Consider the following 25,626-nt stretch of genomic DNA (forward strand, 5'->3'; position numbering starts at 1 on the left):
CAAACGCTAGCTTGAGGAGCAGTATCGATCCTGCTCATTGTGATCTCATGGCATATCAAACGCTAACAGCCTTATATCGACGTCTTATAATCCTAATAATTTTGTAATCATGTTTATCCTTCATGTGCCCTCATCTTCACTCACCCACTATAATTTCACATTAAACAAACATTTTCCAACTGCATTGACAGCTCACTTTGTATTATATCAAGCATTTCCTCGAGTTTGTTTCCTTTAGTTTGTCCCAATGTTTCTTTAATGTACATATCCCCATACAGATCCATGTAGTCGTATGCAATAGCACTATGAAGAGCGCAAATTTGGCGGGGTCAATAGCTCTCATTTCCAAATTGATAGATGAGAAATCAAAAAAAATTGTTTCCAAATTGATAAATGATATGAAAAAAAATTCAGTTGAACTTCATTCAATTGTTTTTGTTTTGTTGCACTTTTTTATATATTTTATGATAATTTATAAATATGAATTAAACAATGTCATAGTTGAGATGAGAGGTTAATTTTATAGTTTAGTATGAAAGTGATGTGTAAGTATGTTTATCTTTCTTAAGATAAAAAAAAAATATTTTCTAAATAGAAAAAACAATATCACTTATAATAAAAAGAAAACATGTTATTCATATTTAATTAGTTGTCCATAAAACCTAAGAAAATATTTTAATATTATATAAAATAAAATATCCAATATAATTAAGAATAAAATATTTTAATAACAATTAATATTGATATAAAGTTGAAAATATATTAATAATAAAAAAACCAGTTTAATGCTAACTGATAAAATGATTCAATATACATCTTATTAATCTCTATAATATTCAAAAACACAGTTTAAATAATAAAAAATTACACATTATTTTTTGTACTCTGAAATAAATTGACACTCGAATAAATTTGATCCTTCTAGGCTCATTCAAATTAGTTCAGTGATTAAGATAAATCTATATTAATATATTCTTCCAATATATCATTTATATAACATTGATTGGCAATTTTTTAATTTTTATGAAGAAAATATAATAATTAATAATAATAATACCTGACATATTTTATAGAAATAACTATGTCTTTAACATTTTATTAAATATTTATTTATTACTTTTAAGTAAATGTTAAATATTTATTTATTACTTTTAAGTTTTCTGTTCATTATAAGAAGTATTTATTTATTACCTTTTAAGTTATCTGACCATTATAATTACGTCCTTATAAATCTATGAAACAAAATAAGTTTGGCATTCAAGGGATATGCGGAGTTAAACTTTTTTCGTTCAGTTTATTCAATTTTTTACGATTTTAAAATATATTTTTTAAGAAATGCTGCTAAGTATCTCCGAATAGAGTTGCATAATTTAATACCATGTATAATTGAGAAAATATAAATAGGTTAATAGTGGGTATATAAGGGGTTTGGTTAAATGGTGGATCTTTTATTACTGCCCAAGTTCAATTTTTATGAAAGTTTTATTTTAAATTATGGAAGTATTAGAAGTTTAAATTTGAGGAGGTTGTATTTAGAGTGATAATATTAAATATTAATAGAGTTTTGTTATTTATGTATATATAAGAGGATCAAATCTCATCTCATGTTTTTTCTTAAAATTTTCAAAGCTTTGAATTGATAGTGAATGAGTGTATTGTTGAGATACTCTTTTTACAAAGGTCATAAGTTCAAATCCTCTTGGGTATTAGTCCAAAAATGGAATGGATTGATGAAACAGGTTCAATGTTATGGCAATCTGTGACATCCCTCGTGTTAAGTTAATATTGGTAAATAGTAAAAGTAACTATGAACAAAGACTTTATTTGAAAAGTATATAACTCTGTTGTTAATTAAACATTGTGTTAATAATATTTGATTTGAGCATATGAGTAATCATGATTAATAACTGTGGAAGCAGTTAAAAATGAAACCCTAACTACCTTCAGGAGGTAGTTGAGTTCCCAGAGGAAAAAGGGGAAAGATTGCCAAGAATGGTAAGGATCAGATGGCAGAGAAGAAAATCATGCTATGTCTGGTTATGATCAGATGGCATAGAAAAGAGGAAAAGATTTTCCTTGTATGCACTATGTCTGGTTAGGACCAGATAGCGAGATCTGGCAAAAGCCAGAGGAACTGCAGTCAAGAGGGTCTGCAAGTGCTTGGGGGTGTAAGGTCATGAAGAATCTTCCTACGGACGGGTGGATTGACAAGCATTCATACAGGTTTGCGATAAACGGGTATGATTTATTAAGTTATTTATGAGAAATGACTTTGATTATCGGTGGTGAGTAAATAACACCGAGAGAAGCACTCTGTTTATATTCTTAAAATATTCTCTTGTGCTCGGCATAGACAGTATTTTTAATTCCATTTAAGAATGTAAACATTGTATATATAGTCAAAGCAGAAAACTGGTACTACAACCAGTCAAACCAGTAGAGAACAGATAAGAACTAGTATTCCTACTTTGTAATTTCTGATGCGCATGATACATATTTATATGTATATAGAACAAGATTACGAATGAACAGTAACCATATAGACATGTTACTCCTGGACTGATGTACCAATGAACAGTGGAAAGCTTATACTATTAAACAGGCCAGAACGGCCGAATGTTCGACAAAACCCTTAAGCGATAACAGTAAGAATACAACTATCGGGAAATCTTGTTCAAGCATTTATAAATATAACGCACAGACACGAGATTCCTGTTCATATAATAAATAAAAGAACAACATATTACGCATGCCTATATAAAGATGCAAGTCTCAGGGTACTACTGCCGCAGGGCATAAGCTTACGCTTAGCCAGCAGGCACTCTGGCCGGAACTAAAGCCAAGATTTACCCTCTGCATATAAATGATATAGCTGACCAGAAATCGAGTGCGACTAGTATAACAAATAAATTCGGTTAAAGACTGTGGACATAGTAATGTATACCAAGAAGCAATGTTAATGCAGAGCTTAAACTATACCAAATGCCTGCAATGCAATAAATATGCTTATCGCTGAAAAACAATGCAATATATACCGAGAACAGTGTAACGCCGAATCTTAACTAAATCAAATGCCTGTAATACATAAACAAGCTTGTAGCCGAAAATAATCCAACGAATAACATTATAAAAGCCATAACTATATTTCGACTAGAAGTTATGCTGTAAGCCGGCAATTGATAGATTATAAACTATACATAGATACATTTAATCAGTGAACCGTGGTTAGACGGAGACCGCCAGAATCTGAGCCTTTAAACAAAAGATTAAGCACAATAATCAAACAGACTAGGGAAATGAACCACGCAGTTTCGCAGTAAGGAAACCCTGGTCGCATGGCGGAAGAGAGTATATGGAAACAAGGAACCTCAGCATCCTTGTTCAGTGGAACAGAGGTTTAGCCACTGACCCGTGAGGGAAAACGAAACCAGAACCTATGAAAGAGGAACCACTCATACCTGTGGTAGGGCGGCCGAGGGCGAGAGAGCCAGACTTTCTCCCCAACGCCGTCTGGTCGCCGAAGCTTTCCCTGAAACATTGAAACAGATAAGCTGAGAACCTTATCAAAATGTCTGAGAACGAAAGCAACAAAATTGAAACAACAGCGGAAATGCTTTTCGAGAGCTTACTTAACCTGAACAGAAAGGAGAGCTGCAGTATATCATCGTGCTTTGGCGGAGCATGAAACCCCGATGCGGTTGAGAGCCATATAATTCTACGGCCGAACACAGTCGAGCCCAGGACTTCGGCAGTAAACACTCAATCCAGAATGAAAACAATAACCAAGTCGAACATAAAATGAACCTTAAATATTCAATGCATGACCCTGCCTCGTGGCATAGTCTCAGCCCTCGATCTGAATGAGGTTGCCACCACCGTCTGATCGGTGAGAAGGATCCGGAAGGGTTTGAGCACGAAATGGTAAGACCGAGGAGCCAGCCTCGTTGCACTTGGAGTTTGGAATCACGCCACCGCACATGGCAGGACGAAGGTGAGCCGTTGATCGTGCCAGGTGGATGACCTATAGCGAGCAAGTGTTGTAAACGACAGTACATCACTGTACCCATATTTCAAAAGGGCCACTTAGTCCAATCTCTGTGTTAAAAGCCATAAAGTTCGCAATTAAGGAGGTGCCAGTCCATAGTACCCAGGAATTACCGTGGCAGCGAATCCCATGACCGCCACATTTTGAAACAATATATAAGAATACCCTTTTTGATAAACAGATATGGAAGTCGATTATCTATGTTTACATGTAACCCGAATATGATTAATATAGTGAGTCAAATGAGTTACTGACTGTGATGATTATGATATGCGTGTTGTACATTAAAATATGAATATGTCAAAGCCGAAAGTTTTATATGCATGTTGTAATATTATTACATAAACATATAGATCAATTGCTTGGAGAATTCTAGTACACATGGTTTATACGCTTGTTATAATATAAGTTGGTAAATGTGGATTTATACATATACAAAAAAAAATTTTACCTCTGTGTTAGAGCGTGACAATTTGGTATCAGAGCCCAGGTTTACAACTCTGTGACCTTTGGGAGAATTTTGAGTTATGCAGCAAAATAAACATACAGTGTCATGACAGAAGCTGAGAGTGTGCTGAAAATAAATTATATCTGTTTAATGAGTTATCCTTAAACAGGTAGCAGCAGAATGATGAGAGCAAATAGCACTCCCTATGGAAATTTGGATCAACCTGATAACGGGAGGCAACCTTAGGGAAATCCTGAGATTTGGGTGCAACTGGGAGCAGAACGCCACAATGCTGATTCGACGCTCATGAGAACAGTTCAGGGACTAAAGGACGAAATGGCCCGGTTGCGTGAAGATAATGCAAGACTAAACGTAGAACAAGAAAGGATTTTGAAAAGCTTATCTGATAAACAACATCAATAGCAGTCACATCTGAGGCCTGAACAAGCACCAGTAACAGATGAACAGAGCTATCACACTGAACAGGAGGAAGCAGAGGACAGAGGGGAGACGCGAGGAGAGAAGTCTGTTAATGCTTCTGAATATCAAACTCCAAAAAGATCGCGGATGGAACTTCAAGGAGAGTTTCGAAAGATTAAACCACCTCATTTCGATGGGGAGTCAGAAGAAGCTGCAGAGGCATGGCTAATTAATATGAATAAATATTTTCAAGTATACGAGTATGATCATCATCTTAAAGCCACGCTGGATATATTTCAGTTACAGGCCAAAGCCACACTATGGTGGGAAGAGGTCAAGATGGTGAGGGGAGTAAGTGAGCAGGATGTGACCTGGGAAGTTTTTCAGAAGTATTCCAAGGAGAAGTACCTGACAGAACATTTTTACGATGAAAAAGCGCGGGAATTTCATGATCTGCGACTTGGACAGCAGACCATTGACGAGTTTGTAACTAAATTCACATCCCTGCTTCGTTATGTGCCATATATTCGTGAAGAAAAAGCTAAAGTACAAAGGTTTGTTAGTAGCCTACCTTTGGCCATGCGGGAAAGGATAGAGTTTGATAATCTGAAGACGATGGATGAAGCAATTCGGAAGGCAAGACTTTGCTATCAGCAAAACAAACAAAAAGGAGAAAGTTCTGGGAAGCGTTGGACAGATAAGAGGGGCAACAGAATGCCTGTGGGAATTAAGGGGACTCGCAGCAATTTTCAAAAAGGATTTCCGAAAGGGGCCAATACTAGAAATCCAGTTAAAAATTAGAACAGATTCAAACCTCCTACTGAATCTAAATATAATGAACATCAAGTTAGATTGGATAATGAAGGCTCGGCTAGGCCACCCGTTCAGTGCTGGGGTTGTGGTGGACCCCATTACATTAAAAATTGCCCTCATCAGAAGGAAAGCGATCAGTTGTCCCAGATCTATGAAGCTTCTACAGTAGGAGATGTGGCCCGATCTATGCCCAGAATAAATGCAACACTGGAAGATCGACAAGCTGATTACCAGCCAACAATGATAGAGTTTGAAGGTAAGATCTTTGATCGAACTGTTTCTATTTTAGTAGATCCAAGAGCTACTCTAAGCTATGTAAGTCCCAAAGTTGTGGAACGCTGTGGTTTGCAAACTATTAAATTTAAAAGCCCTTGGCTAGTACAGCTGGCCACTGGGGCCAAAAGACGAGTACTGACTAAGGTCAGCAACTGTCCATTAAGGATAGCTAGCCAAACGATAACAACTGAATTAAACGTACTCCCTCTTGGGTCCTATGATGTGCTGATAGGAATGGACTGGTTGGAACAGCGATGGTCTGTAATTAATTGCAAAACGAAAACAGTCTCTTACCAAGATGAGCTGGGGTTGGGAAAGGAGATTCAGGGCATCCAGAAACCAGTGCAGATCCGGCCAATCACGGCCTCACAGCTGGTTAAGTGTGTCCGGAAGAAATGCCAGATTTATGCAGTACAAGTAGGGTACGCAGATTCTGGGGATAAGGTTGCAACTGTTGAAAATATACCGGTAGTACAAGATTTTGCAGACGTATTGCCTGAAGAAATTCCAGGGCTGCCGCCCAAAAGAGATTTAGACTTCACCATTGAGTTGGTACCCGGAGCAGCCCCAGTATCCCAAGCACCCTATCGGATGAGTGTGCCGGAGCTAACTGAGTTAAAAATGCAACTGCAAGAGCTGTTGGACAAAAAGTATATCCGTCCCAGTGTATCTCCTTGGGGAGCTCCTGTGCTATTTGTGAGGAAAAAAGATGGAACTCTGCGTATGTGCATAGACTATAGACAGCTGAACAAACTGACAGTTAAAAACAAATATCCATTACCCCGCATTGATGAGCTGTTTGATCAGGTGAAGGGGGCGACAAACTTCTCAAAGATCGATTTAAGATCGGGTTACCATCAAATCATAATTAAAGATGAGGACATTGCCAAGACAGCCTTTCGTACTCGTTACGGACACTACGAGTTTGTGGTGCTGCCTTTTGGATTAACTAATGCACCTGCAACATTTATGTGCTTGATGAACAGTGTATTTCATCAATACTTAGACAAATTTGTATTGATTTTCATTGATGATATACTTATATACTCCCGGAATATCCAAGATCATAAGGAGCATCTGAGGATAGTGTTACAGACATTGCGGGAGCATCAGTTATATGGTAAATTCAGCAAATGTGATTTCTATAAAGAACAGATCCAATATTTGGGCCACATTATTACGAAGGAAGGTATAGCTGTGGATCCTGAAAAGATCAAAACTATAATGGAATGGCCAACACCCAAAGATGTAGCAGATATTCGATCCTTCATGGGGCTGGCTGGATATTATCGGCGGTTTGTAGAAGGTTTTTCCAGAGTTCCCTACCCTATCACTTCCTTGCAAAAGAAGGGAAAATATTTAAATGGACAGCAGACTGTCAACGGAGTTTTGAACAGCTCAAACATCTACTTACCACCTCACCTGTATTGTGTGTGGCAGATCCCGAAAAGGAATATGTAGTTTGCACAGATGCAAGTAAGGAGGGTGTGGGTGGAGTACTAATGCAGGAAGGTAGAGTGATTGCTTATGAATCCAGAAAGTTAAAAGAACATGAGCAGAAATATTCTGCCTATGATCTGGAATTAACCGCAGTGATTCATGCATTAAAGATGTGGCGCCATTATTTAGTTGGGAGAAAATTTTTGCTGATGACGGATCACCATAGCTTGACTAGTTACTTTAGTCAACAGACTTTAAACGCAAGACAAGCAATCTGGGTGGACTTTTTGGGAAATTTCGATTTTGAAATTAAACACCTAAAGGGAAAATAAAACAGAGTGGCTGATGCACTGAGCCGAAAAGTGCACTGCATTTATGAAATTGGTATTAGTCAAGGATGGTCTACCCTTGGCAAGGAGATTGATGAGGCTGCTGCACAAGATCAGATTTACTTGCAAAAGAAACAATTGGTGCAGAATTCAAATACCCGCTTAATACAACAAGGGTACACCTTGAATGCAGCCGGAATTTTGTGCTATCAGAAGAAGATTTATGTACCCAGTCAGAGTGGCATTAAAGAAAAGATTTTGGATGAATATCATAAAAGTCCTTATGCAGGACATCCTGGGTATCAGAAATTAATCACCTCGCTAAGGAAGGAGTACTACTGGCCAGGCATGAAAAAGGATGTGACAGAATACCTGGCACACTGCTTAGAGTGTCAACAAGTGAACACTGAACATCAGCACCCTGCAGGGTTACTACAGCCATTACCCATACCAGAATGGAAATGGGAGACCATAACCATGGATTTCATTACAGGTTTGCCAAGATCCAAAAAGAATAATGATTCTATAATGGTGGTAGTAGATAAACTCAGCAAGTCAGCTCATTTCATACCAGTTCAATCCACTTATCGTGCAGCTCAAATCGCAAACATTTTCATGCAAAATATATTTAAACTTCATGGGCTGCCAAAAACAATAATATCTGATCGTGATGTTAAATTTACCTCAGCTTTTTGGAGGACCTTATTTGAAGGTCTGGGAACTCAGTTGAGCTTCAGCACCGCATATCATCCGCAAACTGACGGACAGACTGAGCGAGTGAATCAAGTGGTGGAAGACATGCTGAGGTCTTATGTGATGCAACAACCTACGCGATGGGAGGAGTATTTACACCTAGTGGAATTCGCCTATAACAATGGTTATCATGCATCCTTGAGGATGAGCCCATTCGAGGTGCTTTATGGCTGGAAGTGCCGCACACCCTCCAGTTGGGGTGGACCGGAGGACAAATTCTTGCTGGGTCCTGAGATGTTGGAGGAGATGGAAGTCATGGTGAAAAGGGTTCGAGCTAATCTAAAGATGGCTCAGGACAGACAGAAGAATTTTGCAGATCGGAAGAGAACATTTAAAGAGTACCAAGTGGGTGAGCATGTGTACATCAGAATACGAGCTAGGAAAAGTACCCTCCAATGGAATGCTTGTGCCAAATTGGCACCACGTTTTTGTGGACCATTCCAAATTCTGGCACGAGTAGGGCCGGTAGCTTACCAGCTCGCCCTGCCCAGCCATATCCGGGTTCATAATGTCTTCCATGTATCAGTTTTAAAGAGATATGTCTATGACCCTAGGCATATAATAAGTTGGCAAGACATTCAGGTAAGGGAAGACTGTTAAATAAGATAAACTGAAAAAGAATGTTAATAAACAGCTAATCTGATTATTATGTGTTTCAGGTGGAACCGGAAGGAGAGTTCCTGGTCGAACCAGTGAACATATTAGATCGGAGAAGAGTCGAGCTGCGGAAAAAGGTCATCAGCCAGGTTAAAGTGCAGTGGCAGCACTTTGGGCCTGAAGAGGCCACCTGGGAGGATGAACAGATTATGAGGGATACTTATCCCAGATTGTTTTTAAATGAGCAGCAACATCGGGACGATGTAGACTTTCAGGGGGGGGAGATGTGACATCCCTCGTGTTAAGTTAATATTGGTAAATAGTAAAAGTAACTATGAACAAAGACTTTATTTGAAAAGTATATAACTCTAGTGTTAATTAAAAATTGTGTTAATAATATTTGATTTGAGCATATGAGTAATCATGATTAATAACTGTGGAAGCAGTTAAAAATGAAACCCTAACTACCTTCAGGAGGTAGTTGAGTTCCCAGAGGAAAAAGGGGAAAGATTGCCAAGTCTGGTAAGGATCAGATGGCAGAGAAGAAAATCATGCTATGTCTGGTTATGATCAGATGGCATAGAAAAGAGGAAAAGATTTTTCCTGTATGCGCTATGTCTGGTTAGGACCAGATAGCGAGATCTGGCAAAAGCCAGAGGAACTGCAGTCAAGAGGGTCTGCAAGTGCTTGGGGGTGGAAGGTCGTGAAGAATCTTCCTACGGACGGGTGGATTGACAAGCATTCATACAGGTTTGCGATAAACAGGTATGATTTATTAAGTTATTTAACTGAGAAATGACTTTGATTATCGGTGGTGAGTAAATAACACCGAGAGAAGCACTCTGTTTATATTCTTAAAATATTCTCTTGTGCTCGGCATAGACAGTATTTTTAATTCCATTTAAGAATGTAAACATTGTATATATATTCAAAGCAGAAAACTGGTACTACAGTCAGTCAAACCAGTAGAGAACAGATAAGAACTAGTATTCCTACTTTGTAATTTCTGATGCGCATGATACATATTTATATGTATATAGAACAAGATTACGAATGAACAGTAACCGTATAGACATGTTACTCCTGGACTGAAGTACCAATGAACAGTGGAAAGCTTAACTATTAAACAGGCCAGAACGGCCGAATGTTCGACAAAACCCTGAAGCGATAACAGTAAGAATACAACTATCGGGAAATCTTGTTCAAGCATTTATAAATATAACGCACAGACACGAGATTCCTGTTCATATAATAAATAAAAGAACAACATATTACGCATGCCTATATAAAGATGCAAGTCTCAGGGTACTACTGCCGCAGGGCATAAGCTTACGCTTAGCCAGCAGGCACCCTGGCCGGAACCAAAACCAAGATTTACCCTCTGCATATAAATGATATAGCTGACCAGAAATCGAGTGCGACTAGTATAACAAATAAATTCGGTTAAAGACTGTGGACATAGTAATGTATACCAAGAAGCAATGTTAATGCAGAGCTTAAACTATACCAAATGCCTGCAATGCAATAAATATGCTTATCGCTGAAAAACAATGCAATATATACCGAGAACAGTGTAACGCCGAATCTTAACTAAATCAAATGCCTGTAATACATAAACAAGCTTGTAGCCGAAAATAATCCAACGAATAACATTATAAAAGCCATAACTGTATTTCGACTAGAAGTTATGTCGTAAGCCGGCAATTGATAGATTATAAACTGTACATAGATACATTTAATCAGTGAACTGTGCTTAGACGGAGACCGCCAGAATCTGAGCCTTTAAACAAAAGATTAAGCACAATAATCAAACAGACTAGGGAAATGAACCATGCAGTTTCGCAGTAAGGAAACCCTGGTCGCATGGCGGAAGAGAGTATATGGAAACAAGGAACCTCGGCATCCCTGTTCAGTGGAACAGAGGTTTAGCCACTGACCCGTGAGGGAAAACGAAACCAGAACCTATGAAAGAGGAACCACTCATACCTGTGGTAGGGCGGCCGAGGGCGAGAGAGCTAGACTTTCTTCCCAACGCCGTGTGGTCGCCGAAGCTTTCCCTGAAACATTGAAACAGATAAGCTGAGAACCTTATCAAAATGTCTGAGAACGAAAGCAACAAAATTGAAACAACAACGGAAATGCTTTTCGAGAGCTTACTTAACCTGAACAGAAAGGAGAGCTGCAGTATATCATCGTGCTTTGGCGGAGCATGAAACCCCGGTGCGGTTGAGAGCCATATAAGTCTACGGCCGAACACAGTCGAGCCGAGGACTTCGGCAGTAAACACTCAATCCAGAATGAAAACAATAACCAAGTCGAACATAAAATGAACCTTAAATATTCAATGCATGACCCTGCCTCGTGGCATAGTCTCAGCCCTCGATCTGAATGAGGTTGCCACCACCGTCTGATCGGTGAGAAGGATCCGGAAGGGTTTGAGCGCGAAATGGTAAGACCGAGGAGCCGGCCTCGTAACACTTGGAGTCTGGAATCACGCCACCGCACATGGCAGGACGAAGGTGAGCCGTTGATCGTGCCAGGTGGATGACCTATAGCGAGCAAGTGCTGTAAACGACAGTACATCACTGTACCCATATTTCAAAAGGGCAACTTAGTCCAATCTCTGTGTTAAAAGCCATAAAGTTCGCAATTAAGGAGGTGCCAGTCCATAGTACCCGGGAATTACCGTGGCAGCGAATCCCATGACCGCCACATTTTGAAAACAATATATAAGAATACCCTTTTTGATAAACAGATATGGAAGTCGATTATCTATGTTTACATGTAACCCGAATATGATTAATATAGTGAGTCAAATGAGTTACTGACTGTGATGATTATGATATGCGTGTTGTACATTAAAATATGAATATGTCAAAGCCGAAATTTTTATATGCATGTTGTAATATTATTACATAAACATATAGATCAATTTCTTGGAGAATTCCAGTACACGTGGTTTATACGCTTGTTATAATATAAGCTGGTAAATGTGGATTTATACATATACAAAAAAAATTTACCTCTGTGTTAGAGCGTGACACAATCCTTATCAAAATAGTTCAATGGGCGCACTATTATAACCTTCCTTACCAAATGTCACCACTTATTTTAAATCTTAATATGTAAGTTTATATAATTTTATAATGCTCACATAATTTTTATAATATATGATTTTACAATTTTCAAATAGTTTTTATAATATATGGATCAATTGAAATTTAATTGTGTAAAGTAGGATAATGAGATTTATAACATTTTCTATTTTTAGCTTTCTACTTTTACCAATAATGTCTTTCATAATTATTTTGTTGATAGAGATTTAGGGGAAATCTACATTTAGCAGATGTTTAAGACATTGCATTGTAAAATACTTTTTTTTAACTTAAATATGGTTTTTGAATTAATCACTTATATATCTTAGTTTTTAAGGCATTGCATTGTAAAAAACTATTTTTTAAGTAAATATGGTTTTTGAATTAATCATTTATATATCTTAATTTTTAATTATTTGAATGGATGTCATTTTTCAAATATCTATTTTTTGGCAGGTAAGCACCCACAGGGGATTTGAATCAATGACCTATTGCAAGGAGTGCCTTAACACACCCATTCACTATCAATCCAATGCCGTGTGGGCTCCAATGTCCAAATATCAATATTATGGTTGAAATTTTATTACAAATATGAATAACATGATTAAAATCATAAAATGAATTATTATTTTAATTAAAAAAACAATTAGTACTAGTTTTTTTTAGTTTAAATTTAGTTAAATTAAACCTTTAACATTGTAATTTGATAAGTGTATGATAGATTTTTGAATGTAATATATATATATATATATATATATATATATATATAAATTTAAATTTAATTTAAAAGAAAAAGGTTATTAAATTTAAAAATAATAATTTAAATTTTTAAATTTGAGAAAAATATTTTTATAAATATTAAAAAATTAAGATAAAAACTATTTAATCATGAAATATATAATACATGTTTGTTGTTTTTTGAAATGAATTACATATAAGTTAGAAATGATGGATTTTTTAAAATTATAGGATGAAATATTTTTGAACATTGATTAGATAAATGTAATATTTAATATTTCTTTTTCAATTTTATATAAAATAATTTATTTTCATTATTATAATATATATATATATATATATTATAGGTTTAATATATAAGCAAAAATGAAATGTACCATAAAACAAGTGTTTTGATGTATAAAATAGATTAAGTACGTTTGAATTTAGGCTTCTGTGATCTATATTTTGTCAAAAGTAACCCTTACATTTTAGTTGTTGGAAAGATCTGTCTCTTCATACAATCTCTCTATTTAACCCAATTTTCCTGACGATGAACCATATTGATTGGTTGACAAATGAATATTGATGTGATTATCATCCAAAAACTTAGAAATCAAAATTAAGTATTTTAATTTATATCACTACCCTAGTATTATATAAAATTTGGTAAAATTTGTTAGAAGTATAAATTTCAATATATTTTTTTTTAATCCTTAATTGTAGTTTAAGTTTTAGTTATATTTTAGTCAAATTTGCATGAAATTTTGTTAAAGACTGGTTAAATTTTTTCTAAAATCTAGAAATTTGTTAAATTATACTTCGAATCCTCAAAACAATTGTTGGAATTACAAATTTAAGTTGTGAAATTTACAAAATCTTAATATCCATAAATTTTTTAAAAGATTGAATCTATTTATATATTCAAACACATTTTCAATCGCAAAAATTTACAATATTACCAAAAATTATATTGTAAAATTCAAAAAATCCCTATCAAAATTATATTAAATAATGAACCTTTTATAACGTAATATTCCTAAGTAATGTTATATTTAATTGGCATTTTCTAATATAATAAGTAAATTATAAATAACTTTAAAAAATATGTTATATTTAATTTACATTTTGTAATATAATACTTAGAATTACATATCAATTATAAATAACTTTAAATAGCATATCTCCAATTAGTTTGGTAAATGATTTCCCATCACCAGTCAAATATCTCCACGTTAAAATGGAACTTTATTGCATTGACCAAAAACATATATTTAAAAGGAGAATTGACAACAAAAAAATGTTTCAATTCACAAGATCTTAAACTAAATAATTTTAGATCCGCACAGCTCGCTGCATTTATTTGATTTTTCGCAGTTTAAAATATAAAATAGGGCGGGGTCCAGAAGTAATATAAAATAGGGTGCCTTTTAAATGCAAAGTGTCTTCCATATCATCCAACCAATCTCCAGGGTTTCTCGGGACGTAAAATTCTGAGGCAACTCTTATTTCTTACCCCATAGAAAAGTTAATGCAGTCTGACATGCAAGGGGAATAACAGTTTCCTTGCTGCTAAAGTGCCAAAGTCAACTTTGAGAGAAATATAAATGCAAGAAAACTATTATTTCCCTAGCATGTCAGAGTGCATTAACTTTTCTATGGGGTAAGAAATAGGAGTTGCCAAATTCTGAATACTTAAGTGGACGTCAAATTGGTGATTCAACATTTGCAATCATTTCACGAAACCGGAGTCTCAACGTCCAGTTCTCTTCTTTTGGTTTAGGTGACGTGATAACTGGAAAGTGAGCGTCTAATTATTTGTAATTGTATCTAAAGTTATTGTATAAAAATTTGATGTAATTATTAATATGGGTTGTGTTTGTAAAGGTTATAATTATTATTACAATAATTATAAAATAAGAATAATTGCTACATAGTAGCTAGTACTTGATGGATAAAATGGTTAAATTTAAACAGTACTATCTTTTTTTTTTTTTTTTTGTAAGTTTTCAAATTCCAATGAATCATATTTGTTCTTAGAAGACAAAACTTTTTTATGAACGATGTTGGGTCATGAGAATATATCTTCTTTAAGAAGTGAAAATTTGAAAAAAAAAAAATTGTAAGCTAGCATTTGCACCTTATGTTGCAAAGGAAAGGCCGTAAGGCATAGAGTGGGGAAGAATAGGGACATGTGAATGGACATTGATCTATTAATTTTTCATTTACATACACTGACATCGTATGAACGATATTTTTATTGCAACGTGGGATAAGAATATCAAGTTATCATTGAGATAAATAAATCTCTATAGTACATACTCGTTATATATATATATATATATATATATATATATATATATATTAAAGAATGAAGATCTCTGCTATGATTTATATTACTGTGGCAATGCCATTTTTCTCTCGCAAAGTTGCATCCATTGGTTTTTTTAAGACATTAAAAGAATCTAGCTGCTATGGTTTGTTATGATCGATGGGCTATCTTTCAGATTATATTGTAAGATGATGTTAGATACATTAAATTATAAAAAGAAACAATAAGGATGCCTTAATATTTATTTTTCATGTTAATTTGGATCAATAATTCATTACCAGATAGAATGTACTTCTCGTTTGCTCTGGATCTTGACCTAAGTGTGCTTGCAATTCATTGAGTGTAGTGGGCAAGTCCTTATTGTCTACGGGGGATGTGTGCACCTTTGTTTCTAGGCATGAGCCAGCTGTCATGATTGTAGCTGGTCCGTGCCAATGGTGTCTTAAGATTTGTTTTTAATTTTAATGTGGATCAATAATTATCTATCAGATAGATTTTATTTCTCATATGCTATGCATTTTGACAATAATGTGCTTGCAATTATTGAGTGTAGTGGGAAGGGAGTCTGGCAAGCCCTCATTGCCTATGAGGCCTGTGTACATCTTTGTCTCTAGGCATGGGCGATTGGTCGCATGGAAGCTCCTGAACTCCTTCATAATGAGTGCATTGTTTTGCATAATGCCTTTGGGTAGGTTATTAACAAAATTGTCTTTGTTGATTTCTTTTAATTGTCATGTAGTTCAGAAAATACAAATTCCTTTAGAATGAAGGTAATACTCTACATATTATTAAGTAATTGTGTAAATTGAAATGTCTGCAACTTGTATAGACTACAACAAATATTGTTGCAACCAAAGGAAGAATTGTTGAGAAATGACTCTGCAGATGCTGCCCTGGAAGGAATTGCTCCTAAGCCAAAGAAAACTATTGGAAAGATTAAGGTTCAAGGTATAGTAGCATCTGATTCTTTTCATGGTTATTTTGTATTGACTTGATATGGGTGCATTAATAATAAGTACAGTTGATTTGTTTTTATTCCTTGAGGGAGGGGAATGCATTAATCTAGGGAGCTACGTGCCATCAAATACAAAGGTTATGGCAGAATTATCATGTCCTTTTTTCTGGATCTTCTACCAAGCCTGAGGTTATTGAAGAAGAATTAAACTCTGGCAGGCCATAAGAATCCTCATACAGATCTTTCAATCAAGGGCTGAATAGACACTTCAGTGTACAAGGACAAACTGATCAATGCTCAAATTACATCCTCAGATTCATAAATCTATGGCCTTGCTATAAATTAGGAAAATGCTATCTGATAAATGAGTACACTTGTTTATAGTCATACATGAGTTCAAACTTCAAACTGTTATAAGAAAAGTCTCTGATTTTTCTTTTACATGCCCGCTTCTGTGAATGTTATAGAGGCAGCAGGTTCTTGCCTACAATCAACAACTTCAGCAAGCCAACCACCTACTTTTCACCTTAAGTTTGACTGTTTCTTCCTACCTAAGGTCTTGTGTGTCTTGATATATTAAAAGAAACAATTAGGATGCCTTAAGATTTATTTTTCATGTTAATGTGGATCAGTAATTCATTAGCAGATAGAATGTACTTCTCATCTGCTCTGGATCTTGACCTGAATGTGATTGCAATTCATTGAGTGTAGTGGGCAAGCCCTTATTGTCTATGGGGGATGTGTGCACCTTTGTTTCTGGGCATGAGCTAGCTGTCATGATTGTAGCTCGTCCGTGCCCAGGATGTCTTAAGATTTGTTTTTCATGTTAATGTGGATCAATAATTATTTATCAGATAGATTTTACTTCTCATCTGCTATGCATTTTGACAATAATGCACTTGCAATTGATGAGTGTAGTGGGAAGGGAGCCTGGCAAGCCCTGATTTCCTATGAGGCCTGTGTGCATCTTTGTCTCTGGGCATGGGCCAGTGGTCGCATGGAAGCTCCTGAATTCCATCATAATGAGTGCATTGTTTTGCGTAATTCCTTTGGGTAGGTTACTAACAAAATTGTCTTTGTTGATTTCTTTTAATTGTCATCTAGTTTGGAAAATGCAAATTCTTTCACAATGAAGATAATACTTGCATATTATTAAGTAATTGTGTAAATTGAAATGTCTGCAACTTATATAGACTACAACAAATATTGTTGCAACCAAAGGAAGAACTATTGAGAAATGACTCTACAGATGCTGCCCTAGAAGGAACTGCTCCTAAGCCCAAGAAAACTATTGGAAAGATTAAGGTTCAAGGTATAGTAGCATCTGATTCTTTTCATGGTTATTTTGTATTGACTTGATGTGGGTGCATCAATAATAAGTATAACTGATTTGTTTTCATTCCTTGAGGGAGGCGAATGCATTAATCTAGGGAGCTGCGTGCCATCAAATACAAAGGTTATGGCAGTATTATCATGTCTTTTTTTCTGGATCTTTTGCCAAGCTTGAGGTTATTGAAGCAGAGCTTAACTCTGGCAGGCCACAAGAATCCTCATACACAACTTTCAATGAAGGGCCGAATAGACACTTCAATGTACAAGGACAACTAATCAATGTTCAAAGTACATACTCAGATTCATAAATCTATGGTCTTACTATAAATTAGGAAAATATGATCTGATAAATGAGTACACTTTTTTATAGTCATACATGAGTTCAAACTTCAAAATGTTATAAGAAAAGTCTCTTTTTTTGCTTTTACGGGCCCTATTCTGTGAATGTTAGAGAGGCAGCAGGTTCTTGCCGGCAATCAACAGCTTCAGCAAGCCAACCACCTACTTTTCACCTCAGGTTTGACTGTTACTTCCTACCTAGGGTCTTGTGTGCGTTGATATATAAAAGGAAACAATCAGGATTCCTTAAGATTTATTTTTCATGTTAATGTGGATATGTAATTCATTACCAGATAGAATGTACTTCTCACCTCCTCTAGATCTTGACCTGAATGTGCTTGAAATTCATTGAGTGTAGTGGGTAAGCCCTTATTGTCTATGGGGGATGTGTGCACCTTTGTTTCTGGGCATGAGCCAACTATCATGATTGTAGCTGGTCCGTGCCCAAGATGTCTTAAGATTTTTTTTTCATGTTAATGTGGATCAATAATTATTTATTAGATAGATTTTACTTCTCATCTGCTATGCATTTTGATAATAATGTGCTTGCAATTATTGAGTGTAGTGGGTAGGGAGCCTAGCAAGCCATCATTGCCTCTGAGGCCTATGTGCGTCTTTGTCTCCAGGCATGGGTAGGTCGCATGGAAGCTCCTGAATTCCTTCATAATGAGTGCATTGTTTTGAGTAATGCCTTTGGGTAGGCTATTAACAAAATTGTCTTTGTTGATTTCTTTTAATTTACATGTAGTTTGGAAAATGCAAATTCTTTCACAATGAAGGTAATACTCTACATATTATTAAGTAATTGTGTAAATTGAAACGTCTGCAGCTTGTATAGACTACAACAAATACTATTGCAACTAGAGGAAGAACTGTTGAGAAATGATTCTGCAGATGCTGCCCTGGAAGGGACTGCTCCTAAGCCAAAGAAAAGTATTGGAAAGATTAAGGTTCAAGGTATAATAGCATCTAATTCTTTTCATGGTTATTTTGTATTGACTTGATATGGATGCATCAATCATAAGTACAATTGATTTGTTTTTATTCCTTGAGGGACGGGAATGCATTAATCAAGGGAGCTGCATGCCATCAAATACAAAGGTTATGGCAGAATTATCATGTCTTTTTTTCTGGATCTTCGGCCAAGCCTAAGGTTGTTGAAGTAGAACTTAACTCTGGCAAGCCACAAGAATCCTCATACACAACTTTCAATCAAGGGCTGGATAAACACTTCAGTGTATAAGGACAAACTGATCAATGTTCAAAGTACATCCTCAGATTCATAAATCTATGGTCTTGTTGTAAATTAGGAAAATGTGGTCTGATAAATGAGTACACTTGTTTATAGTCATACATGAGTTCAAACCTCAAATTGTTATAAGAAATGTTTCTGATTTCACTTTTACATGCCCACTTCTGTGAATGTTAGAGAGGCAGTAGGTTGTTGCCGGCAATCAACAGCTTCAGCAAGCCTGCGACCCACCCACTTTTCACCTCAGGTTTGATTGTTTCTTCCTACCTAAGGTCTTGTGTGTGTTGATATATAAAAGGATGCCTTAAGATATATTTTTCATGTTAATGTGGATCAGTAATTCATTACTGGATGGAATGTACTTCTCATCTGCTTTGGATCTTGACCTGAATGTGATTGCAATTCATTGAGTGTAGTGGGCAAGCCCTTAGTGTCTATGGGGGATGTGTGCACCTTCACTTCTAGGCATGAGCCAACTGTCATGATTGTAGTTGTTCCATGCCCAGGATGTCATAAGATTTTTTTTTTCATGTTAATGTGGATCAATAATTATTTATCAGATAGATTTTATTTCTCATTTGCTATGCATTTTGACAATAATGCGCTTGCAATTATTGAGTGTAGTGGGTAGGGAGCCTGGCAAGCCCTCATTGCCTATGAGGCCTGTGTGTGTCTTTGTCTCTGGGCATGGACCAGTGGTCGCATGGAAGCTCCTGAATTCCTTCATAATGAGTGCATTATTTTGCGTAATTCCTTTGGGTAGGTTATTAACAAAATTGTCTTTGTTGATTTCTTTTAATTGTCATGTAGTTCATAAAATGCAAATTATTTTACATTGAAGGTAATACTCTGCATATTATTAATTAATTATGTAAATTGAAATGTTTGCAACTTGTATAGACTACAAAAAATACTATTGCAGCCAGAGGAGGAACTATTGAGAAATGATTCTGCAGATGTTGCCCTGGAAGGAACTGCTCCTAAGCCAAAGAAAACTATTGGAAAGATTAAGGTTCAAGGTATAGTAGCATCTGATTCTTTTCATGGTTATTCTGTATTGACTTGATATGGATGCATCAATAATAAGTATAGTTGATTTGTTTTTATTCCTTATTTTCCAAATGGCACATATCTCGTTCTTCTTGAAAGGTAATGAAAAAGAAACAAATAGATGTAGAGAATAGAGATCTATTGTGCTGTTATAATTTCCATCAAAAATTTTACATTAGGTAAGTTTGGGAGTCTATGGTTGTTTGATTTCACTTGAAATAAAGAAAGTGAATGTAAAACACCTCATGATTCAAAAAGACAGTTTAAACGGAGCTTTCAATACATTGTTTTTGATGCAGTGTGTAAAGTCAAGATCATGCCAGATATGCCATCCAGATGAAATTTTCAGTCTTATAGGTCATCCTTTCTAAATATGGAGTCCCTACACTCCCGATATTCAAATTTACAGTCCGCAGTTTTGGCTGGATTGGAAGCAGTGAGAAAAACTCGTGTTAGACCCCATCCTCCTCTGTGTGCCACATATTCTCAGTGTGGCCTTGCTGATGTTAGATACATTAACGCATTTTGAAATAAACACAGACATGTCATTCACATTGATTAGCGGCACATGATACAATTAATTATCTTCATTGAAAAAAAGTTTGATGTATTCATTGAGAATCTCTCACAATAACATGTGGAAACCATATTTTTGTGTCTTAATTGAGCATTCTAAAACCATAAAACTTCATCCTGCTAGTGAGCATTGTAAAACTATAAAACTTTATACGGGCAGTGCGCATTGTAAAACCCAAAACAAACTTTTTGTGGGGAGGGCGCATTCTAAAATCCAAAATGACAATGTGAGGGCCCAGGCGTGGAATTTGAAGTTTGTTCCGCTTGTCCAATCAAAAGTTTGGGAGGGTTATTAATTTTTTGTGCCGGTCATTGTAATAGCAACTTCACAATATTTACACTTTTTAAATTTTTTTTTATCCAATAAGGTTAAAAAAACACTATATTAAAAAGAGACGTTTAAACTATGCTGATTTGATTTCAATTTTAAAAAATACAATCTTAAAATAATCAAGAAGTTCAGCTGAAGCACATGTGGAGGAAGGGCATGAACCAGAAGACCAGAAAATGACGTTTAAATCGCCATTTGGAACATAATTGATAAAATAATTAATTGGAATGGAATGAAGAGAACACATTACACAGAGTTCAAAGTTGAGCCCAACTATTATCCGCCGTCACGTCTCTCGCACTACGCTTTGCTTCTCTCCTCTGCTCTGCCCGTGCATATGTTTTTAGTGTAGAGGAAGGACTAAAGCCGAAGGTGCCTTTAAATTCACAGGTGTTTGTTATTCTTTTGAGATCTCTAGGGCATGGAGGGACAAATACGCTCTGGAGCTCCGCATGACGCCATTGTCATCAGGTCCAGGGATCGATTCTTGCTGATTAGGTCATGAGAAACTAGGCATGGATTTTCCTTGCATAGGTAAGCCGACAGCCGCACGCTCCAATAATTCTTGAAAACCTGACAAAAACACTACAATTTAACAATATTAAGCATTGCCCATTCATTTGTTAGGTTTAGTACGGAACCACGTGGCTGGGAGCTGAAAATGGATAGAGATATATTCGCGATAGATTTTATTCATTTAAACGTATAAAATTTTTGAATTCTTAGTTTAGGCCTAACTTTCCCTATCTCTAAACATTCAATGGTTGGAGTTTTGTTTCCATATATAAAAATTTCCTTTGATCATTGCTGGCAGTCTGAGTGGCATCTGTTTCTTTTCATATGTATTTTTGTGCGCTGCCAGGGTCGATGTGGTGTTATTCTTGTGAGGAAACAGTATTGAGGCTTCGATGTGTTCCATGGCAAAGGCATCTTGTCACTGCTATTTAGAAGACTTTCTGGTCCTTGAAAATTCTGAAATATATATAGTGTAGGTTTTAAGAATCTTCGTGGACTGATTCTTGGTTGTGCAACTCTTACAATCTTTATTTTATCTCCATGCTAACCGCCATTTCCATGAGCGAGATCTTAGGGTGAACGAAGAGGATGAAAATTCATGAACCATTTTTCTGTTATTCATAACGTATTTCAGTTTTATTTCAGTTTTGGATCAATGATCAAACTTCATTCAATCATCTAACACCACAAATCCACGATGAAAAATAAGACACGACAATGGCTAGGACTTCATTTCAAAGGGAAACACCTTACGACGTAATAATTTGGTTTTTTTGCTTTGATTTTAATTTACTAATTTGATTTTTTTAATTATATATATATATATATATATATATATATATATATATATATATATATATATATATATATATATATATATATATATATATATATATATATATATATATATATAACACTAAATTAATTAAAAAATAATAATTCCAATTGTAACTATATCAAATTCTAAGACTCATACTATGATTATTGTAACTTAGAAATTATTGCACAAAATTTCACATAGCATAATTTCTATTTTAGAAAAATTATATTATAATAACTATGCCATCTGGCATTATACTATGAAAAATTTCTCATGCAATCTTTACATAATTCTCATAACAACATAAAAATTAGAAATTATATATAAATAAAACTACTATTGTGCAAATATTAATCATTACAAAATAAGAGGTAAGTCAATCAAGATTAAGATAAATAAATTAAAATATTAAAAAATAATAATAAAATTCATTTTATAATGTTAACTCATGGATGAGTTGTGATTTCTTTTGGTACCTCAAATTAATAGAAGGTCAAACGAAAAATCCAATGCATCATAAATGCTTGTAGAGATAATTAGACCAATTTAAATAATAATAATAATAATAATAAAATAACAAAATTCAATCCACAATGTTTTTTTTTTTACAGAAACGGTTAGTATGATATATTGATTCTTGGCAAAAGTGCCTCAATTCAGGTTACAAAGAGATAGGCAGAGCTCAGATTTCTCCTCGGCTAGGAACCAAATGGCTTCCCCACTAGTGAGCCTGCGAATTTTGCAAATTATATTACGAGTTATCTTCTCTATCTTTCCTAATTTGCAGATACAAACAAACTGCTCCAATAAAAGACAGTAAAACATTTTAAATAGACAGTTAAGGGATGGGATCCCAGCCTTCGTCTCTGTCTCTTGGAAGAACTCCGAGAGGGAGGAGAGCTGCTTTATTGGCTTCAGCATCAGCTTCTTTGTTGTTATCTCTCTTAACATGAAGGAATTCCAGTCTCTGGAAGGAATTTATCAGGTACCTAATTCTGCTCATCAATCTTGATAACCTTAAATCTGAAAGAGAAAAATTGTCCACAATAGCCTTTGTAATAGACTGGGAATCCCCAAATACTATTGCATCTTTGATACCCAGAAAATAAGTTGCTTGAGCCCCTAGAGAAGAGCCAGAGCTTCAGCTTGAATGCTGGTATTGAAGCCCACTCCCCAGGCGTATCTAAATTCAGTTCTGCCCTCTGCACTTTTGAAAACTTCACCTGCTCTAGAAATACCAGGATTGCATTTTGCTGCCTCATAAAAAAAGATAGCATTTCTTGCCTTCTTGATGAAAAACTCAATGAATTTTGTAGCCTTAAGGTGAATTTTCCATTTTTTTAGAGGAGAGGGATGCCTGACTATAACAATGAAGTGGAGATCAAGAGTAGCACCCCATTCAGCGTCTTGTTCACTAAGGTCTGCCCCGTCTAGCTGATCTCCCAAACAGTCTTTTAGATGGATTTTAATTTTTACCTAGGTAATCTTGGGATCGCTCTTCTTGTCCCTGAATATCGTTTGATTTATTTCCAGCCATATATGCTAGCAGATTAATTTGGGAAGGGTGATCTAGGCTTCTTTGATATGAGCATTCTGAGGAGTTTCACCAGGGTACGTTAGCTTCCAGTTTGAGAACAAGTCTGAGCAGCGATTTCGGGGGGCGAAGTTAATTCTCCATGGGCTTAAGGCCTCTTTCCAAAGTTCTGCAGCAAAATTACAGAAGAGCATCAAATGGGAGGCATTTTCTTCATCTTCCCCACAAAGCGAGCAACGGGAGGGCCCCATATAGCCTCTTTTCCAAAGCCTGTCGTCGGTTAATATTATCTGATGGCAAAGAAGCCAACAGAAATAGTAGATTTTAGGGATCATTGTCTGAGACCAGATCCCCTACCAGGGCTTCGGATTAGGAGGAACATGAGGATGCAGAGTGATCTTCTTATAACACTGCGAAACTAAGTAGCGCCCAGGGATCAGACCCCATCCCCGAGTGTCTGATTTTCTTCTGTTCGTTAGGGCTTTGCCTTTTAAGAGGGATAGAAAGATAGCGTAATCTTTGGAAAGGTTCTTGGGAACCTCTAAATTTTCCCAACTCTGCCAATCACCATTCTCCCAATGCGATATGTCCCACAGATTTTAAAACCTGCTATGTCCATCCAATCTTTCAACAAAACTAGAGAGCGATCATCAGCTAGGGGATCACAACACATAATATGATCATCCCATATTTTAATGCACTTGCCATTTCCAGGGATCCAGTGCTTATGGAGATTAATTAAGGAGGAAGCTTTTGCGCACAGTTTGTGGATCATCATTCCCGAGATTGTATTGGTATTGTCTAGACAACGTGTTCTCTGCCCACGGAAATATTTTCTCCACAACGGTAGCTGAGCCCAACTCGGATTTGGGGCAATTATCCTCCATAACAGTTTTTCACCCAATGCGATATTTTTCTTACTAATATTCTTGAAGTTCAAACCACCTTCCATTTTGGGCAAGGAGATTGTATCCCAGCTTAATAGAGGGATTTTCTTCTCATTTGCTTTACCACCTTTCCAAAAGAAATTCCTTATGTATTCCTGAATTCACGATACCAATAGGAGCCATCATAACTGCAGACTAATAAATGGGAAGGCTATTCAAGATAGCTTTTATAAGCACTGCATCTCCAGCCAGATTGAGCCAATTGAAGCCCCAAGAGTGGATTCCGGACTTAAACTTTTCCAACAGAGGCAGCCAGTCTCTGCTGAGGGCCCTTTTTTGGAAAAAAGGAAGTTCCAAATACCTGAAGGATGACCATGAGGAGGAGGCTGCGAAGCTGAAACAGGTGGAGATGGCTTGGAGCGATCTGGCAGTAGAATTCCAGCAGTATATATGACATTTTCCTTTGTTAAGGATACTTCCAGAGTCTTCACAATAGGCATCCACCACATCTTTAAATATTTTAGCCAAGGGCAAGGAGGCTGCACCCAAAAAGAGAGAATCATTCGTGAACAGCACATGGTTTATGTTTTTGACACCTCTTGCAATATTCAACCCCATTATTTCTTGATCAGTCTGCTTTTTATTCAAAAGGAAGTTGAGAACAGAAGCTTGGAGGACAAAGAGCAAGAGGGAGAGAGTACACCCTTGCCTCATCCCTCTAGAGGCTTTGAAAAAATCAGTAGCCCTCCCATTGACCAAAGGGGAAATC

Source organism: Pinus tabuliformis, chromosome 4_1 (genome assembly GCF_031772625.1).
Source record: "Pinus tabuliformis cultivar Carrire ecotype Pingquan chromosome 4_1, CPIR1, whole genome shotgun sequence".
Lineage (NCBI taxonomy): Eukaryota > Viridiplantae > Streptophyta > Pinopsida > Pinales > Pinaceae > Pinus > Pinus tabuliformis.